Source organism: Aedes aegypti, chromosome 2 (assembly GCF_002204515.2).
Source record: "Aedes aegypti strain LVP_AGWG chromosome 2, AaegL5.0 Primary Assembly, whole genome shotgun sequence".
NCBI classification, from domain to species: Eukaryota; Metazoa; Arthropoda; class Insecta; order Diptera; family Culicidae; genus Aedes; species Aedes aegypti.
In genome coordinates this window covers 235,440,814-235,463,696 of record NC_035108.1, presented here as the reverse complement: position 1 = coordinate 235,463,696, position 22,883 = coordinate 235,440,814, and the positions used below count along the sequence as shown (strand labels likewise).

The 22,883-nt window shown below is 33.6% G+C and overlaps 1 protein-coding gene across 1 annotated transcript in view; it reads right to left on the bottom strand.

Annotated features, from left to right (window-relative positions):
* Window positions 1-18,810, bottom strand: part of LOC5574368 (dopamine N-acetyltransferase) — a 135,324-nt gene extending 116,514 nt beyond the window's left edge. Inside the window, exon 1 of the mRNA XM_021844502.1 lies at window positions 18,193-18,810. The gene's annotated coding sequence lies outside the window, so the exon portion shown is untranslated. The remainder of the gene's footprint in view (window positions 1-18,192) is intronic.
* Window positions 18,811-22,883: the final 4,073 nt, after the last annotated feature.

Below are 22,883 nucleotides of genomic sequence, written 5' to 3'. Positions count from 1 at the left end.
CCGACAAGGAAGGCAGAGAGGATGCGGACGAGTACGAGGACAACATTGAGGAGGAGTGTTGGAGTATGCAATGATTGTGCCTCGTATGCAAAGCGGCAGCACTGGATGTGTGTAGCTGTATGAGTGAGGCTGCGACGCATGCGCCAGTAGGGCAGGCGGCGAGCGCGCCAAGTAGAAGGAAGAAAGGGAGAATGGAAAGTTTGCCATTCATCCGTAATGTGATGTTCAATCCGTTCAGACGTGTTTATTAAAGTTCTCTTGCGTACAGTAGTTATTTGTAGTTGTGTTCTTTCCTACCGAAATCCTGGTTCCGCGTTCCGCTTCGGTGACCCTGTTCTGCGTTGTGGTGTGTCCACCTCTGCCCAACAGACGGTTCTCGCTCAAATTTTCACAGTAGCTTCTGGAGCCCAAATTAACAAATTTGGGGTATTTCTAGTTTGATTATCAGGATGGACCATCTTGCTGCACACGCATTTCAAAGTTTTGTGTGGTGATTAACATAGGAAAACCATGTAATTCATTTGATCAGTCATTGTTTTTGTTCATGTGCTTTTAAAGGTTGGGATTGTGTTTATAAGGGTCGGCAAATACTGATACAAGTTTTGAAAAGAGTTGTAGCTTATAAACTTATTTTTTGCAATTTCTCATGGTAATAGGCTGTTTTTCATCACGCCAATCTGTCATGAAACGGCCTACTTTCCTGCACTGTAGTATGCAGTGCGGGAGTAGTCATTACGCAACTGAAACCATAATGCAACTGTTTTGAGTTGCGTAATGAATCATTACACAATAATTTTTCAGAATTTGTAATACGATGGTGAATGCATTCCGATATAATTGCTGATACCCCGTCGTAATTATAATAAATTAATGATTCGTGCTGTAAAAGTCATCATTTTGCAACTTGTTCCGTAAACTATTATAACAGAATCAGTACAATAAGGAGTATATCGAAAGAAAGGTCGCCAACATTCGAAATGGTATATCTCGGAGCATAGTTCATCTATCCAACACCTTTTTCCAAGCTAATCTTCATAGTGTCATAAAGTATCGAAAAATCAAAAAATAGTGATAATTATGCAGTCTTAATATAAATAAAAAATAACAGCAAAAATCAAAATAACATTTTTAAGTATTTTCTGGAAATTTGATGATTTGAAAGACAACAAAATTTATATCAAACGAAATACGATGAAAAGGTACTTCAATTGGAAAATATGTTTACTTCATACATCACGTAAATGAATTTAAAAATAAAATATTGCTGTAAAAAGCTCAATCATTGAAGTAAGGTCGGTTTTAAAAAATCGCTATTTTATAATCAATTTTCGAAGCTCTGTCAAAAACAGCTGCAATCATATGGAGTAGCGTAAAACGGAGTAACTTTGATAGTTTTTTCGAAGAAAACTTCAATATTTATGCACGCTGTTTCAAATAATTACAATTTATATTTTTAAAACATTATTGACATCCTAGCTATCGATTGTACTTGATAGATTGCCAAAAGCTTTATTCGGAATGGATATATTATTTTTCATATAATCGAAAGTCGGTTGTCTGTTTTGGGGTAACTTTGATAACGGAGTATAAATCGAACGAAATTGAATGAATTACGGAATATTTATAGGGCGTTGCATATCTCTAGGCGTTTAACGCTATATGGAAATTTCAGCACTTCAACAGAAAAGTAATCGTCTATCTCGATGCGTGGAAAATATCTTGCAAGAAATGGTCAAGAAAAGCATTTTTCTTCGATCGCAGTACGCAGTTGAAAAGAAATGTCATTTCAAATGGAGCTCGCTGTAGAAAATTTCTTGACCATTGCTTCCGCAGAAATTTTTACTTTTCTTGAGCGGAACAGCATACTTAGCTTTAGATTACAAAAATGGTCCCAGTTTGTAAAAATGGTTTTCGCTTAGAGATTTGAGACCGAATTCATGTTCTACTATGACAAGGCTGTCATGGATAACTGACGAACTCATTATGACTTCATTAAATGGTCGGCGTTAAGTCAGAGTGGACCAAGTGACATTTTTCATATTATGAGAAAAATGGGTTTAATGTCTAAAGCTCTGTAATTTTTGAACTCGTTTAAATTTTGGTTCAATATTTCTACACATATTTGTGTTACTTTTAAACAATATAATGTGAAGTGATAATCATGAAAAAACATAATCCAAACCTCTGATAGAACGGTTTTTTGATGGACTATGTGCACTTGGTCCACTCTGACTGAACAATTTGTATGAAAATAATAATCATTTACTGCTTCAGTGGTCAAACTGGGTGCATATCTCTAAGATAAGCAGATTCTCAAGACCTTTCGACACCAGTATCGTTAATTCTTCAATAATCCATATCGTCAATACCGAAATCAGTGGCATTACGATAGCTTGAAAATTAAGGTATTGCAGCGTCATTGCATTGTAGACCACAAAAATTCAAGTATATGTTCAGTCAGAGTGGACCAAGTGAAAATCTTAAATACCCATAAAAATATACTGGTCCAATAAGCGTGTTCTAGCACATTCCATATATACACCATTGAACTACCATAAACTGCTATCGGACTCTTAAATTGACTCAAAAAAAAATGCAACAATCAATCAGTTTAGTGCTTTTCAACACTTGGTCCGCTCTGTCTGCACAGAAATTGTTGCAATTTCTGATCACCCATCCACATATGGTAAATGGTCAAAAATCTAAATCAAATGCATCGAATTAAGTAATATTTATAAATTTTAATTGATGGATTAGTAGAAGAATCATTCGATGTCGAAAAATCTGACAAATCTCTTGAAATGTTTCTCATTTTCTCGCATTTCTCAGCGCGCTGATCATTTTCGCTGTTATGGTAATAAGCACTTGGTCCTCTCTGACTGCACACTTTTATCGATTTTATTGATCATCCAAAGTAAATTTGTTAAATATCTCTCGCAGTTTACAGCATTCATCAAATCTGGTCAAAGTGAAACGGAGGTAAGGTAGTTTCGCATCTAATGAGAGAATAATCCAATTTTCCCAGGTATTGTACTTGGTCTCCTCTGACTTAACGCCGACCAAATAGTGATCGTAGAACAGATTGTTTGTAAACGTGCAAAAATGCTAAAATCTTGTATTTTTTTCACATTTGCATGTAAATCCTCAAATGCACTTGATAACTACGAAAATAGCTCTGACATGAAGTGTCATACTTATACTCTTTACTTTTGCATTCATTTTTCTTAACTGATCAACAGAAACTTCGTTATTTTATTTAATATCAAAGTTACCCGCATTATCAAAGTTACCCCGTTTTACGGTACCCTTTTTGCTTACGTTACTTCATAATTATGTATAAAAACTTTTCCATTCAAAACATTTTTTTTTCGTTCCAATAGGTAGATATTACCATCAGGCTTGAAATTACTCCTCAACATCATCAGAGTTCGGTGACATACTCTAGATCAGCGTGTTGCCTTTGCCTCTTTACAAGGAAGCGAAAAAAATCATTCCCATGTTTTAGAGGTGTGCTAGATCATTTCTGCCATCTGAGTAGCGAGGAGCAAAAACGATTTGCAGATCTCAACAGATGAATCTACTCAAAAATTCTATTACGAATTTTCTTAAAAAGAATTTCCTACAAAAAATCGCTAATAACTCTTCGAATGCTTCTGAGATTCTTTCTCAAAAATCCTTGCAAGGTTTGAAAGAACTATGTCAGAAAATCGACCGAAAATAGAGAACCCGATATTATAGAAGTGTGCAAAACCCATAATAAGTTCTGGAAAAAAAATCTCTATGTGCTTCCGAAAGGATAAAAAATCTCTATATGCGAAACGTTATCCATTGCATATGATGAGAAAAATAAAATTTGGAGAACAGTTGCAAATCCGATTTTCGTCCTTTCTATGTTTTGCATCTTTCGACACTTTGGGATTCTACGTTTTTGCATTCGAAGTTATGTCTTTCAACGTTTTGTCTTTCGTTTTTTGTCTCTAAATCATGTTTTTGACACGAATTGACTTGTTTGTTCTTTTTTTATATTATTGCACCTTCCCATAAGCTCTCATAAAAGTCTTTTATTTTTAGAATCTGTGTCGACGTTAATCATTGGTCACCTGACTATAATAATATTCTGATGTTTTATGGGGGACCGACACTTCCTATATAAAATTTGACTGGCTGCCAATTTATTTTTAGTCAATTTATCAATAAATTGAAATATGGCCTGAGAGAGAGGAGACAATTCACTGACAGTTGGCATGTTTTCTTACCTTATTTGACTTCTTTCTTTTATTCTTAGGTTGTGCACAACGCAAGAACGATTGCGCCCATTGGCTACATATTTTCAGGACTGATTCATATCAAATTGTTAGCTTGTTGTCCATGCGAGAAAAGTTCTGTACTTTGAGATATTAAGGTGGGTAATAGCTAAACGTTCGTCCCCTAACCAAACCAATGATCAAGCGCGACGCAGATTATGAAAAATAAAAGCCTTTTTTTGAAAAGTTGAGGGAAACAAAACAAAACAGTAGAGTTTTCCGGTAGAAGTGGAAACTAGCATCTCTGTTACTTTTAGAACGTTATGTCAAAAGAGAAGAAGCAATAAAAAAGTTTGACCAAAACAATTATTTTTATGGCTTTTGTGCACCACTTTGTTTATTGTTCGGACGCAACACAAATGAATCTGTAAATTCCAAATAAAAAGTGCAGCCGCAACGAGATGGTTATTAAGTCAAGGTGCAGTCAAATCATGTCGCCGTAATACGGCGAGCAGATGTGTGTTATATTTTTAGAGGAGAGGGTGCCCATACCAGTATTGAAGATTGTAGTAACAGGTTGAGGATTTAAAAATATCCAAAAAAAAAAAATAGTTGCTCAATGCGTCTATCGGGATCTTCCTTATTATATTGCACGAAAGACATGATTCTTGAATCCTAGAACATAATATTTTATGGATAAACCATTGCAGGAACACCATTCCAATAATACTAATATTTTCAAGCATATTTTAACAATAGTAAATTACAGTGATTTTGCTTACAAAGGTACATGTTAAAAGATTTATTATTTTTCCCGACTGGTGGATTACAATAGAGTTGTAACAGATTGTGTTATTAGTGCGTTTCTTATAATAACATATGTTATTATTTTGGCTGGTTAGTAGTTAAAATAACAAAAAATATAGCACAATTTGCTCTACACTAAACAAAATTGAAACAAATATAAATTTAAACAAAAATGTAACTCATTATGTTTTAAATCAAACATAAATGTAACTCATTTCGTTATTTTCCATAACTGAATTATTTCTTATTTTCTTTACATTAATCAAAACTCAGATGTATAAGCAATCGCTCTCATTTTTTTCTAACAAACTGTGTTATAATTATGTTTTAAATTTAAATTTAAATTATTATAACTGATATTGTTTTAATTATGTTACAATTTTCTCCATCAGCTCAAAGTGCTTCTAACAAAAATGAAACGAAATTTGTTATTTGTAACAAATCCTGATATAATTGTGATACAATTTTGTTGTAATCCACTGGTCGGGAATAGGTCGTGTTTTTTTTTGCAAAGATCGTGTTACAAAATACTCTCAAAAATTGTAATTGATCGAAATACAATTACTATTACTGGCTCAACCACCCTGGAGTAAAAGTAGTTGAAAATGCATCGGTGTGGAAAATCAAGCCATTTCTACATTCAAAGACCGTGCTCACTTTTGGATTCGTCTTCGAATACATATATTTGTGTATATGATATAAAACTATCCATTCCATTTATTCAAATAGATTCTAACAACCTGTTTTACTCCTTTCATTTTTACAACTTACATCAATCAAAAAAATAATAATAAAAAAAGTAATAAATTTACTTTATGCTTAGTCAAAAACTCAAAACCCACTTCAATAAATTTCATCAATCTTCATACACCTATCTATATGATATGCGAGAAATATCAAATGATGCTGACGGTGTTGATGGTAGCGCTGAAACATTGAGTACCTACAATTCGACGATTCCATTCCACGATGTGCATGGAATGGTTATTTACTCGTCGTTAAGTACCTACTGCTCATCGTGGCGGATATTATTTGTTTACCCAAATCAAAATCCAAATAAACGTTTCGGCATCAATAACCATATATCCTGCGGGTGGCGCATAAATTACTGATAGACCCCGAAGTGGTTTACAGTTGCATTATCGTTCAATATTGATGGTAACATATCATTCATCTTAGGTTTATTTAAACAATTAAAAGAAGCCTAAGCTTATTCAGATGAATGTTAAGACTGTACAGTAAGATTACCCATAATCCACCAGAATTTGCTCATTTGGACCCCCAGAAGCCACTGTGAAAAATTGAGTGAAATCCAATAACTTTAATGGGGGCTAAACGAGATTGAAGTTTGTATAAAGAAAATCGATCAAATAGCTATTAGCTAAATTTAGGGTTGCTGAAGCATGCCGTTTCCGAAAGTATCATAGCAGTTCTAGTTTTTTGATATTTACTGTTGAAAATGCAGAATTTGACAATTTCAGCTGACATGCATGCAAGTTTTCAAGCTTTTTGCTACAGAATTCAAACTTCATGTGTTAAACAATATTTATCAATAAAGTTCAAAAACTCTCGATGCTCGAAAGTTATTTTTGGTGGTTTTGTATTCTATTTTGTCTATAAAAGAACCGATGAGTTTTACATGGAGACAGCAAGCATGTTGAAAACATAGATTTAATCTAAATTCAGTCGTGCAATTTGCATGCTTGGTGGATTATATTACTAAAAAGTTTGACAAATCATATTTAAAATTTCATGTAAACATCAATGTAGCCAGTGTCTTATACAACTTTGGCAACATGTAGCTCAAAATTGTAACATGCGTGAAAATTTCTGGAAACGGTATCAAATTTAGCAACCTTAATCATACTAAAGATACATGATTTGATCCTTGAGACACGCAAAAATGTAATTTTTGCAATTTCTCATCGTAATAGGCTGTTTTTCATCACGACAATCTGTCATGAGACGGCCTACTTTCCTGCACTGAAGTATGCAGTGCGGGAATATTCATTACGCAACTGAAACCAGTGCTGTAATGATTCATTACGCAACGCATTCTATTTACGCAACTGTTTTGAGTTGCGTAATGAATCATATCACAACTATTTCTCAGAAATTGTAAAATAACGGTGAATGCATTCCGATATAATTTCTGATACCCTCAAGTGGTCTTCTACGAAATTGCAAAAAATGTTGTACGTAACTCGTTGCAGAACTCGATTTTTACAGCACTCGTCGTAATTATAAATTTACGACTCGTGCAGTAAAAATCATCATTCCGCAACTTGTAAGGAGTGTATCGAAAAGTAGTCGCAAACATTCAAAACGGTATATCTCAGAGCATAGTTTATCCTTTTGAAATCTTTTTTCGTTCAAAACTTCATTATGTCATCAAGTATTGAAGCACTCAAAAAAATATTGAATAATATGTAGTCTTAATATAAATACAACAAATTTTATAAAGCATAGACAAGAAAATCTTGCACAAAATTACATTTATGAAGTGTCTTCTGAAGATTCAATAATTTGTATTGAGCAAAATTCATATCAAACAAAATACGATGAAAAGCTTATTCTATCGGAAAATATGTTTACTTCATACAACATGTAAAACGGATTTCAAAAAAATAAATAATTGCTCTTAGAAAGCTCAATTATTGAAATAAGGTCGGTTTTAGAAAGTCACTTTCGTACAAGCAACTTTTGAAGCTCTATCATATACAGCGGTTATTCTATAGAGTACTATTTTTTTGCTTACGTTACTTCATAAACATGCAAAGAAACTTTTCCAATCAAAAAACATGTTTTTATTCGTTCCAATCATTCGATATTACCATTAACGTATAGGAAGAAAAATTCAAAAAACGAGGTCCTTGAAAATCGACATTTTTCGATTTTTGTGTTTGCTCTCAAATGCTTGTTAACCCCTCTACCGGCAGCTTCATTTTTTACCGCAAAATAAATATTCAAATCGTTATAACTTTTTTGTTTTTCAATATTTTTGCACCATTTTTTCACAAGTTCTCAAATAACTCTTCTAGTTGTAGGATCTGTGTCGATATTGATTATTGGTGATCTGATTTTAAAGATATTCCGATGTTCCTTGGGGGACCGACATTTTCCATGTAAAATACCTTTGGCGGTCATTTTGTTTTTGATCAATTTATCAAAAAAATAAAATGTGAGCTATATAATGCCAGGTAATAAGGAGCTTCTCTGAAAAAACTGTACAAATCGGTTCTGTATTCTTGGAGATAACTGAAAATTACGATATGATGTTTTTTGAAGTTCTTAAGATCTTTATTTGGCCAGCGTGGTTCCAGAAACCTAAATGGTCATTACTTAAAGACGGCTGCACCAAATTGCTACATTTTTTCACAACATGCTCTCATTAATGTATTGTTTCGAAGAGTGAATATCCGAATACGATTAAAATTCTGTAGCCAGAGAAATTAACGGAGGATTGTAGTTACGGGTCGGTCCCCCAAGGAATTTTGGAATATCTTCAAAACCAGATGACCAATGATCAATATCGACACAAATCCTAAAACTAGAAGAGTTTTATGAAAGCTTGTGAAAAAATGGTGCAAAAATATTGAAAAACAAAAAAGTTATAACGATTTAAATTCGAATTTTGCAGTATAAAATGAACCTGCCGGTAGAGGGGTTAATGTATTTTTCAATATACTGTTTACACCATGCCATGAGAGTTGTGGCACAGAATATATTAGCATAATCAAAAACCATTTTTTCTTAAAATTTAACACATTTTTTAACATATCAATTTTTTCAGAGTTTGCAAGATTTTCAACGTCATCTGTCAGTAATTTGAAAAATTATCATACAAAATGCCACATTATTGAAACGATATTACCGCATCATATTTTTTGAATATATTGTAAAGTATTTCTGATCAAAAAATTATTTGTGGGTTCAACCCAATATTTTTGAGACTGTTTTGAATGTTTGCGACAACTTTTCGATACACTCCTTACCGTAAACTACTATTTTTCTACACTGCGTTATTGGGAAGAGCGATTCTAAAAACATTTTCAATCATAAATGTTTTTTTTCATTTGAAGTTATTTTTTTTTTCGTATAAAAATAGGCCTCCTCACTGCACTAGTTTTTTTTTTAATGCTGTGAATATTGTACGCAAATTAAGTTACAAATCAGTCAAATCGATTACATAGTCACTGCAAGTTGAAATGGGCAGTTGAGCAGTTTAAATGTTTGTACTTCATGTTTATCAAACCAACTTGCATGTTTTTACTTATCTCATTTATTAGGCGCCACAGAGCCGAAATCAGCTAACTTTTTATATTTTCACATAATTTGTATTAATTTGAAACTATCTTTTCAACGATTGATGAACGTTTATAATGATAGTTCAGTAACTTAGGCTACGAATTTCCAGAACTGTAACGAAACTGAACTGAATGGGTTTAACAGAAAACAATGATGAGATAACAAAAGACAGGGAACGAGTGACAATCAAATCGGACACTGATATGTTTCGAAACTGTTAGATCATAGACATGTATTCCAAATCAAGGCATGTCCTAACAGGTTTCTGTTAATAAATCTCCGAGGTTTCCGTTGCTTTCCTCGGACCCAAACTGTTGTAGGTGGGTCAGAATATTTGCAATAATAGCAGAAAAGATCTTATATTTAAATATATTATTATCTATATATTCAAAGTTTTACACCACAAACATATAACAAGGCCTTAAAAGATTCGTTGGGCATTATTATAAGTTATTAATTCAATCAATTCGGTTAGCATTTTGCCTTTAGATTGTACTTTTAGATAAGCTTATCAGTTACCACTTTGTCCAAGACTGTTTTCGAATCGGGTGACTAAGCAATAATAGTAGGAATTCATAACTGCCATCAATGGTACATCGTGTTGCATGTTAAAAAAAAGCTTTTCCCAAGTGGACTTTTACGCAATCATAATGTGATCCTTCTGAAGATAGTACAAAATTTCGCAGTGATTTCAATTTTTTAGCTATATTTAAAATGATATAAAGTTAGTTTAAGGCTAACTTAAGTATTTGTATACGACTCGCTTTTATTTGTCGAACTCTTCCCTTGGCGAGCCACTTCAATAAAGCAAATAATCTTCCCTTTTCTATTACGACAATGCAGTCAGCTATTTTTACTTTCAGGGGGAAGGTATTCAATATCGACAGATAGAGGTACCGTCAAGTTTCCATTCGTGCATTGAAGAAAAATCTACACTTCGAAAAATTATACATTTTTTCCCAACAAATTAAAGTGAACTAGAACACCAGTACTAAGCGTGCAATTATACCATAATTTATGGAAAAAACTAAAATTAGTGATACATTAAAAAAAAAATATTTCAAAATTGTGTTTACAGATGTCAGGTTAAGGTCCCCTCGTACCGTTCTATGTAACCATTCACCGTGCACACTAGTGCACCATATACCGTGCGTCTAGATTTCATCGTGATTTAATTTCGTTTATTGAAAAAACATTGTTGGTAAAGCAATAATGTTGCTAGTAGCGTGTGCACTCATTTTTAAGGATATTTAAATCTCAATTTACAAAAAAATCATAGAAAGTTGAAAAAATCACTACATTACTATTTTTTATTATTTTTATTTTATCATAATTTACGTTTTTGGCCGTATAGTTATAGAATAATCTTCTGTAGATAATCAGGAGCAAAACTTTCATCAAAATTAAAAAAAAATAAATTGTTTTGATTATATTAACAAGGTTGCACCCTTGGGGTAAGATGAGCACCATGTTCAAAATTAAGTAAAAGTGTGAAATTATGGAACCACATTTAGCTGTGGGCTTGATTTACGGTATCCGCTTTGCACAAAACTATTTTTCGAAAAAATATATAAACAAACATCAAATATCATCGTTTTTTAAAGTAAAATCTTAGCAATTTATAAAAAGTTATTTATTTTTTGATAAAAGTTTTAAAAACAAAGCTAGTTGAAGATAAATATCATCAGAAGTTAAAGATAATATCTTAGGATATTACAAGCATTTAAAAATAATAGGTTTCTATAGTAACTTGCATATTTTTATGGGGGTGCCCATCTTGCCCGCAGTATTTTTGACCGATGATAAAAAGCTATTTTTTAACGTGTTATTTGGAAAACTATTTATCACTTTTTTAAAACTTTTAATGGTTGGAGGTCAAAGTAATAATGTAAAAGATAAGGATTTTACAATTTTACCAGAATAAGAACGTTTAAGTAGGCTTAAATCGTGCTTATCTTTAGGGTGCTCATCTTGCCCCGCCTGACCCTATGTGCACGGTGAATGGAGGCCGCACGGTGACTGGTGACTTAACGGTATGTTTGCCGAATTAAGTGTAATTGTGGCAATACACTTAATTTGGCAAACATATCTCTATCTGCCGATATTGTATACCTTTACCCTAAAAGTAAAACAAATAATAATACAGGACCCGTTTTTTACCATTTCAAAATTGTTTTTCTATTATTGCAATTATGATCCTTCAGGGATAGATCCTACCGGAGAGAGAGGCATAGACACTACACACGAAATTTTATACAAAGTTTTCCCAAACTGCAGGATAACTCCAGTTTGCCAACGACAATCAAGACAGGCTTGGTGAAAATCGGTAGTTTTAATTTGTTATGTACCTTCGATCTTTCTAGACAAACATTGAAAAAGGGCCATAGTTTTGTATGCGTTTAATTTTCATTTTTAGTGATAAAAGTAAAAAGATGCTTATTCTTCTTCTTCTTCTTCTTGGCATTAACGTCTCCACTGGGACAGAGCCGGCATCTCAGCTTAGTGTTCTTATGAGCACTTCCACAGTTATTAACTGAAAGCTTTCATTGCCTAAGTTGCCATTTTTTTTCACATACGTATATCGTGTGACAGGTACGATTATACGCTATGCCCAGGGAATTCAATTTCCATTACGAAAAGATCCTGGACCGACCAGGAATCGAACCAAGACACCTTCAGCATGACTTTGCTTTGTAGCCGTGGACTCTAACCACTCGGCTAAGGAATAAATAAATAAATAAAAATAAATAAAACACTTCTATAGTTATTAAATTTTTCTTTCGTATATCGCATGGCAGGATATAATTTGCAACTAATTAGCAAACATATTTACTGCCGTTATACGCATAATTGTCCCATGTTACTTTTTGTCATTTTTTAGTTTTTGTAGCCAAAAAGTCTATTTTAACCTACATTATTAGAAAACAATTTAAAAAGATATACTTTGTTTGAACACTCTATGAAAAGCATACCAAGTCAATTTGTCCCACTGTTGAATTTCTACGCATAACTGTCTCGCTACTGAATTTCTACGCATATCTGTCCCACTATGCATTTTCCAAAAACAGTTGCAAATAAAATACTTAATTTATAGGATTCATTAAGCTGTGACGAATCGTTTTATATCATCTTTTTTCTTTAGCTTTACTTCCCATGTGGAACACTGCCTGTTTCACACAATAATGTTCTAAGACAAGTGTCGTACAGGGTATAGACTAAATAATTGAGTTAGATGAAATTTTTCCTAAATTCAAATGTTTGAAACTTTTTTGAAAAATGAATGAAATTGGATGCATCCAAAAGCATTCGACGAAAATTTTATCTAGTTTCAGCAACTTGCTTGACCATGTATATTTGTTTGATGTTTCTGGTTTTTTGAGCTCATGTCTTAATCACATTTTTTTCGGTTGCTTGTATTTTTGTGCGGTGTGAAGTTGTATTCATGTTAACGATATTTTTTAAGAAACTAAAACTAATTGGAAATTATATGCCACATTATGGTTCGTTTGATTGGTAAATACTGGGCATGGCGTACCATTGGTAATTCGCGTACCTGAAGGAATAAAATAGACCCCTTTGTGTGGTCCTTAACCTTCTGCCCTATCCCTAACTCCTCGTGGTAATGGCCGTGGTTCGAACAACCTAAGAGAAGATCGTGTAATCAACCCAGATGAGAACTTTGGTCATGTGCTGACAGGGAAACCCCCTTCCCCTCTCGGTTTGCTTCTGAAAACCTTGAGCGTCTGTTCCCCATGTCAGGGGCGGCTGATCATCGTCCGAGCCGAGTGCCAGAAAAAAAAACTCTAAGCTAAACTGTGCCCTATGGCCCTCCAAACATTAGGGGGAATGGTCCTCCAGGATTCTACCCCATTACCCCGAAACCCATCATCCCGAATCCCATCACCCCGAATTCCATTACCCCGAATGTACCATTACCCCGAATTCTATCACCCCGAATGCTGTTTCCCCGAATTCACAATTATCTTGACATGATGATATTGATGACATTTCCCCATGATTTTGGAATTCGGGGTAATGTCATTCGGGGTGATGGGTCGTTCGGGGTTTTGAAATTCGAGGTAATAGCGTTCGGATTAATGGCATTCGGGGTAATGGGATTCGGGGTAATGGGGTAGAATCGTCCTCCAGAAATCTATGGGGTTTGTGTCAGGCCCTGGGGTTTGTGCCAGTCGTAAGAATACATCAGCTCAGGAACTTTCATAATTGGAGGCTGTGAACCACTCAAAGGAGTCTATTTTATTCCTTCAGGCACACAAGGTACCCAATAGTACGCCATGCCCAGCATTTACCGACCTGTATAACCACATTGATTCACATACCCATATACTGCTCCACTTTGCTACATGCCACACGAGCCTTCGTTTGGACCCTCAACATAGGCAATTACAATACACATCTTCCATTTTCGGTATAAAACTCTCGTCACCAAGTCACCAAGATCAATTTGATTGATCAAAATCGGTCTGCTACAATTAGTGGGACTCTTATGCGTAGAAATTCCCCAAAAACGCTGTATTTCTAGGCATAAGCGTCCCACTCTGAATTTCATAGCAAAATTCAAATTCTCTCGCTGAAACAAATTCTTGACTATAAAGAACACCCCTTGCCTCATATTATTATGAAGAAATTATTCAAATTTGTCATAACCTTCACCAATACGGAGCATAAATGTGCGAAAATCTTTAATCGCGTTTTTCTCAGTTTCATATTTTGGAACATGGGACATTTATGCGTATAACGGCAGTTTAACACTACCAAAAAAGGTGGGTCTAACTTATAAACAATTTGATGGTTCTGTGATGAAGTGCTGTTATGTTCCATAGGCAACGTCCATTTATTACGAAACGCAAAAATTGACAATTTTCGACTTCTTCACCACCTCTCTCCCTTCCCTCGTAACGCTTCTTGCATGGAAAAATTAAAATTTTTGTTTGAGTCGTAACCCTTGAGGCTAATTCCCCTTCAGCGTTACATAATTTGCAGACGGCGTTTCACAAATAAAAAATGCTTTTTCCATAAATAGCCACAGTAAAACTTATGAGATTCACACTAAAACAGCCAAGTAAAGCAAATCACAGTCAGCGAAGCCAGTGATGACACTAGTGATTTAGAAAATTCATGCACTCAATATAGGCTAATTGATTAGATTCGCGTTTTAAACTACTGTAGTAAGGAGTGCCATGTGAGTTTCACGAAATTCAAGCCTACAACTATTACCATTCCCAGCCCTGTTTATTCTACTAACAATAATTTATTTACAATACATTTAAAAAAATGAAAAACAAATGAATTTTGTGAATTTATCAAATCAAACAAATGAATTTTGTGAATTTATCAAATCAAACTAATGGCAACAGCAGAATAAAAATATTTTTTTAAATATAATCTATCAATATTGAAAAGAAAACAAAAAACTCGTAAGGGATGGTACACAAATTATGTCACGCTAAATTTCAACTTTTTCGACAAACTCCCCCCCCCCTTTGTCACACTTCCGAAAATTTTGTAAGGCTTGTCACGCTTGGCTCAAACTCCCCCCCCCCCTTGGAGCGTGACGTAATTTGTGCATGACCCCTAAGTGTAGAAACTGTTTATGACAGGACTTCAAAGAATTTACGGTAATTGTTTAGCGTTTTCAAGACCAGCATTAAAGCATTTAAAAAATCGAATATTATTTTATAATCTTTTTAGTGGCATATCACGCAGAGAATTACCAGCTTTTTAAAATAATAAGTATTTGCAATGTTTTCAATAAACATTTTTATATTTGTTATAATTGAAAAATGCGTTGAAACAACAATATTTTTTATCCGAATGAGTCGAAAATATTGTTGAATTTAATGGGAGCAAATTTGTTGAAATAACAAAAGAAAATCATTACGCCAAATGGAAGTTTTGTTTGTTTCATTGTTGATTGAATTAGTCATGCATGTAGCATACAAATTGACCCGCCATTTTGATTTTCAATAGGGTAACGACTGTTTATTTCGTTCTTAAACGCTAACAGTTGGCGCCAGCGGCAAAAACTACAGACAACAACCTTTCGAACATTCAGTTTCTTTCACTGGCCGCCGAGCGACGGCACTGTTGTTTGTATTCCTCCAACTGATCGCGCTACGCTGGATTCTCAAATTTCTCAAACTTTCTACACAAGCACATGGAAGAATGGTAGTCGGAGAACTGTCAAAACGTATGGAAAATAATGAAAAAACGTAAATTACTTGCAATTAGGCAACTGGATCAAAAAAGTAGTGATTAGAAATCAAGTGTAAAGTGAATACATAACTTTTTGTGTTTAGTTCATCTTCCGTGGTGCTTTCTTTGCTTCGGGGTTTCGTTTTTACTACCACTGAAAAAGAGCCATCTATTGCCTTTCCAGTTTTGAATATCGCCCTTTTGAAACGGCGAGAAAGTGAATATTTCCGGTACGTTGAATCAAAGTGAAAGACGTGCAGAAAACTTCTGTTTAAAGAGTTCAGTTCATCGATATTTCATCACAGTTTCGGAGTATCCATAGACCATAAGGACTGTTCATTTTATAAAGTGGACACCTTGTGCATGCTGCATCTTTTTAATTTATCAATGAAATTTCAATCGGTTTTTTGCACATCGTTCGACTAGTATTGTATAATGTTCTGATAATAAAAATTCTCCAAAATAATGAAATTTCACACGAATATTGAATAATGATTAGAACGGTCGATTTTTGGAGGTTATCAAAATCAATGATTGTTAAAAATTGGCTGGAAAATTCGATAATTTATATTTTTTATTTTCAAAAAAGGCTTGTTCTTCAAAAGCAGATGGAAAAAAATCAAGTTATTTTTGGAGCCATAATCGTACAGATAAAATAAAATCATTTTCCCGTATATTTCTAAAGCAAAATAATGTAAATTTGAAGGGAATTGATATGAGTAGAATTTTTTGGTCAAAAGTACGTCCTGCCGGAAGTGCTAATATAGTATTAATATGAGAAATAACTTACGCCTTGATAGAGTTACTTATTAAGTCCTCACGTCACATTTAAAGCACAATAGAAACAGAATTGCTTTATTATTAGAAGATCTATCAAAGTACATCGACAATCATCAAAATTGGCAACACTGCTGTAATAAAATCGATTTTATTTTCCACATATTACTTTCATAATATGTTATTCTGAGATTACCAATTGAAAAATTCGGAGAAAACCGTTTACAATTTGCTGTAGATCGATAAATATGCGTACATGACTTCAAAAGTACGAGACTTTTTAGTAAAACTACAATAAACAGAAAAATTTATTCCTAACACTGTGGTTTAAGCTCACGATTTAACTCTCGTTTATACAAACAATATTTAGTAATCCAAACTAGTTGTGAACACGTTTTTTACTTTTCTCTTTTGCTGGGAGTGAAAGTATGGTGTATCAGCAAATTTGGCCATAAATGGGTAAATCACTAAAGTTTCCTAATGTCAGAGAATGGTGGAATATAATTACGTATAAAACTATACCTTTAGTAGAATAGTAAAGGGTACAAACATACAATTTGCTCATAAAAAATAGGATTTTTGTTTTGCGAAAAATAATGTTAAACTTTGACGAACAGCTTTTCTAAGGAGTTTTTGGAAAAACTATTTAGCTCTTCAACCAAAAACATTTTCTAAGATCTTATATTTTCATAGCATTGTAGAATAATAGTTGAACGATACACAGAAAACCGATTACGATTTTATCAATAAATAAAAAAGATATAGCATAAACAAAGTGTCCACTTTATACAATGAACAGTCCTTAATCAAAAATATTTGTTTCCACTAAAGCATTTTAAATTATTGCAGACAACTCCTACATGAGCCGATGACTTCATTTTTTTTTGTTTTCGTCGCGGAACGGATAACGTTCATTCGGATAAAATTAAACGGATTATAAAGCAAGTTTCATATACTGCCACTTACGTAAAACGCAAATAAAGTAGGCTTTCGATAATTGTTTATTTCATGCAAAGAAAAAAAACAAAGATTTCATGATAAAGTAAACATAATTTATAACTTACAGTCAACTCTACCTTACTTGATAATTCGTATCTCGATGTCAAGTTAGAGAACCATAGTAAAAGTTGGTTTTCTTGGCTACCTCGATGGTCCCTAGAATCGCAGTTTCACTGGTGTTGTGTTCTGTAACACGATACCTCCCCAACTCGATAATCCCTTCAATATCTAGTTATGGAGAGTTGACTGTTGTTCATATTGTTCAAAAATTTTCATATAAAAATCTCACTTGCCATGAAATATTAAAGTATTTGTTGTTGGATTATCCTAAACGAAACTCAACTTTTTAGGAAACTAATCATTATTTCTCAAATTCTACATAATTCTGAAAATTTTTCGTAAGCCCAAAGCTTAAAGTTTAATCGAGCTTGGAAGTCAGGAGCCTTGAATGTTCCCAACTTACTTCCTTAAAGTTGCTAAGTTGTTTAATAAAATTAATTTCTAGAAGCATAAATAAATTTGGAACATTTGCATCGAACTCTTTTTGAATGTTACATTTTAGGTATGGTTTTTATGTAACTTGACATATGTGAGACACAATTTTAATTAAAACCATTAGCGCTAAAAAAATTCAACCTGTCACATGAAAATTTCATTCCGTTTAAGATGTTACATATGGCTATGTCTGTTTCGCTCGTGCACAAATCACAAACCACAATCCAATAATTGAAAACTGCGGTCGTAAGCAGAAACAAATGTCACTACAAGCAATCCATTCCACATTTCACTCATCCTAATGAATTTGCCGACATACATATATTAAAACAAACAAACGACTTACCGTTTGTTTTATTTTCTGCCGCTGGCTTGTCTACCGTTGACTACTAAGTAATCTTCTTTCAACACCGTGAAATACCAGGCGCCACCACTTGAGATAATCCCAAAATCTTCACGAATCTCAGCTCCACGTTGTTTGTTGTTTTATTTTTCCTTTCTGCGGTTAAACGAACACTTGACTGAAGAGCAATATCACATTTCTCACAAAACGACGAAATCACATTTGCTTCTGGGCATCAATCTTGAAATACACATTAGTCAAATATAACGTGAGCATCCTTCAATCCACGCCACGACGCGACACATCAACGGTAAGCCACGTACTGATAGCAAAACGTTCAACTAGGATTCACCGCTATCACGTTTCTAGCAATGTAGCTTCGGGAAACCAAATCCACCGAGGTTGGCTTCTTTCGTTTGCAAGTAACAAAAAATACACAGGAAAATCTTGCTATCTTCCTTATCACTTGTCGTTTAGCTTTCGCGCCACTCACACCTGGGCATCCACCTTCGCCACCTTCGACTTGAAAATCTCGGCCCGCCCCATTGGGTGGTAAGCACAGGGATTGCTCTTCTGCCTTTATCTAACCATAGGGTGGTGCGAGAAAATGTGGTCTTTTTTCACGTGTATACACTTTGAAACAGGTGCAAACATAATACTAGATAATACGAATTCTAATAATCGATTTTCAGGATCGATAAGGTAAGAAAAATTTAAGTTTCAGTTTTTGGATATACTACATAAGTACTGGATTCATTAGGGGTCGTCCATAAATGACGTAGCATTTTAGGGGGAGGGGAGTCTTCACGGATTTGTGACGATGTGTGACGAGGGGGAGGGACGTAGCATTTTAAATAATTTTGGTAAAAAGAGTAGGGGGAGATCCCCCAGTACCGGACACTTAAGCCACTAAATTCATAATTCGAAAAATATTGATTTGATGGGCTCGTGTAACCCATTTATGATAAATATTATCATCTTTATAGTGTACAAAAATAAATTTGAAAATATAAATATGAATTTAGACATTGAGTTTTGATGATGTATTTTAGTACCAAATTGATCGATCTTGAAAGGTGGCACTCAATACCGGACACGATCTGGAAATGCCTCGAATTCTGTAAATTTGAACATCATTGAATGTGTACACTATAGAAATAGTTTATAATTACCAATTCAATGCAATTGCAACATTTACAAGAATAATTTGAATTTTTCTTAGTTTGCAAGATGCCTATCAAAAACCTCCTTTCATATATGATGAAAAATAGCACATTTTACGATGTTGTTATGAATGTTCATTCTTCTTAATTTTATTGCATGTTCGATACCATGGTCGACGGAACCCATGAAAAATTAAAGTATTTTGAGACACTGATGCAATAATTACAAAGATATCATATAACAAATCAAGCTGTCCGAAACTGAGGGACAGGAGGTGCATAACCAAAATTGTAATTTGTCCATATTTACTTCAATTATGGTACAAAATACATTGATACTATCAAATTAGGATTGTGTTCGATCATGCTTGCGGGATCCAAAGTATTTTTTCATATTCAAAATAATTACTAAATACAGTAATACCTCGATATAACGTAACTCGATTTTTATTTTCGTTACGTTATATCGAGGTTACGTTATATCGAAGCAAATTTTTTTTTTTCTAAATTTTGTTCAACATGTATTGTTTGATAAGATAATGGGTCTTACGGGTCTTAGTTTATCTTACATATTTTTTCAATATTTTTCCGCATTTATTTTTTTTTTCTTTTTTTTTTAATTTTACCTCTCTATTACAGTAATCCTTAAAAAATGTATTTGGGAAAAATCTTTTGTTAAATGCTTGAATTCTGTCAAGAAATTACAAAAATATTTGCTTTAGGAGTTTTACTACGAGTTCCTCATTGAAAAAAATCTTGAAGTTTCATAATTGCCTGCTAGAAATGTTCTTTGGCTGCTCAACATTAGGTTTTTAAAAGATTTCTGAGAGATCTCATGTATAAATATTTTTTATAGTTGCTCCGAGTAACTATAAAAAATATTTATACATGAGATCTCTCAGAAATTTTTTAAAAACCTAATGTTGAGCAGCCAAAGAACATTTCTAGCAGGCAATTATGAAACTTCAAGAATTTTTTCAATGAGGAACTCGTAGTAAAACTCCTAAAGCTAATATTTTTGTAATTTCTTGACAGAATTCTAGAATGAATGGCCTAAAATTTTATAAAACGTTTTTTTAAAATCAATGAAGAAATTGAGGAATTTTCCATGCAAAAGTTTCTGAACGAATACATGGTGGAATTAACGGCAGTTTCCTAGGGGCTCATCCGAAAATTTCATAACGCTGGAGGGGGTGGATGAGTGTCCCGGGGATGTTACACCTTATACAAAATTTGACAAACATCCATACAAAACGAGGGGGTGCGTGAGAAATTTATGAATATATTTTTGTAATAAAAAAATCCATAGAAAAATTTAGAATTCTCTTAAGAAATCTCTTTTGGAATCATTGAAGGATTTTCTTTTTACATAGAATCCTTGAAGAAACTTAAGCAGTACATAGAATGGTTTTTGCATAAATATTTGGAGAAACTTCTGCAGAAAATCATAATAAAACTGTTGGAAAAATGCAAAGAAAATTGTTTTTCTGGTTTTTGTACGTATACCTGTATGATTTGTTGGAATAATTTGTGAAGCATTCCAAGAATTATAACTTGCTTGTTCTCTAAAAGGGCCGCTGGAAGAATTCATGAAAAATTACTGAAATGTTTTATGAATCTCTAGACTACAAAAAATATAAGGTATCATGTGCGGGATGGTTTGAAGAATTCATAGTTGAATCCACTTTATATTCTGGAGAAATTACTTGGTGAAATTTTTGTACAAAGGCACAGTAGAATTCATAGATATATTCACAAAAAAAAAACTATTGGAGGAATTCAAAATAATTTAATTTGAATTTACTAGATTCCGGAATTCCTCGCAAACAGTTCTTGGACGTATTCCGGATAAATTCCTGAAGGAATATTTGAACCAATTCCTGATGCATATGAATGCTATATTTTTGATGAAATTCCTCAAGGAATTCTAAAGACGGGAATCAGTCAAGTCAACATTGATGAAATGTGTTTAGAAACTCTTAGAGGAATCCTTGAAATCGCTTAAAAAGATCTGGTAGAATCCCTGGCATCATCAAATTCTTGGAGAAACCATTTGAAGGATATCTGTTAGAATTCCTAAAGCAATTGCTCAATATTTCCTTAAGCATTTTTAAGAAAAAAATGTTTATCAAATATATGTTAAATGGATAGGCGATGGTTCCAGTGGGAGCGTAAATGCAACAAAAATAGAGATGAATGATATACAAATGTTGGTTTTAACATTTGCTTATAGCTCACTCGAAATCGATTTTTGACTGTATCAGTAATAATTAACACTTGCATTGCTTTGATTCAGTATTGGTCAGTGTTCGAATCTTGAAAAATGTTTATTGCAGTTCATAAACCATGTTTTTGATAAAAATTGGAAAAAAATAAATGGGAGCCAAAAAAGTTACGTTATATCGAGGTAAAAATTACGTTATAAAGAGGTTACGTTATATCGAGGTATGACTGTAGGCTCAAAATTAAGAAGATACGTCAATTTTCTAAAGATTTTCAAACTTTTCTACTTTTTTAAAAAGGGATGCATATTTCAAGGATGTCTTATTCTACGCAAACATTAGTCTACACAATAGCTTTCTTTTCTACTAATACACCATCTTGATTGGACCATGATTTCTCAATGTTTCGACTTTGTCCGGTATTGGGTGCTGTCCGGCACTGGGGGATCTCCCCCTATCACTGAAAAAACTGAAAAACAGTTTTTTTCTATCAATCTTCTTTGTCTGACTTATCAAACTTGGGTTATGAAATGATGATTTGACTTCAAAACAGGTTAAAAACTGCTGAGAAATTTTAAATTTTCCAGATAAATACAATCAAACAGATTTTATGAAGCTCTAAATAGTTATGTGAATATTATATTGTATTTGTGTCTAAACTATTTTATTTATGAACGAACAAATTAAAAGCTTAATAAGTTAAGTAAAAATCAATGCTTTATCGACTTGGAAAATATTGTTTTACCATTTACAAGACATAGAATCAACCGTTTTTTGGTTTTATTCATATTTTCTGTTAAAGCTTTAATTTTTTAAATTCTTCAAAAGAATACAATATGCTCATTTAGGCAAATATTAACGTTATTATAGTAAGACACGTAAAACAGGATATTTATTCAGTGCGTTAAATGTTGCAGGAGATCTCCACTAAGTCAAATCATCGATTTGTTTTGATATATCAATGCTCTTGATGGAACAGTCTGGATAATAATGAGGACATCAAATTCGAGTTTTATCATAAATGTCCTATCGTTCAGATTAAAAAAAAGACACGGACACCGTCTTCAGCCATTTAGCTGCACAGACTGTAACTTAACACTGGACAACGGACAAGCATGCTCCAGTGGCACAGCCGAGAAACATTCCTGACGAAAAGTTTCGACGGCTGAAGCGGGAATCGAACCCACACCCCATGACACGAAGCGATTACTGCCTGGCGACACTAATTACTCGGCCACGAAGCCCACGATTTCTAAATCACTCGGAAATTCAATGAAAGAACATTTTTATTATTTCATTGTTTTATTAT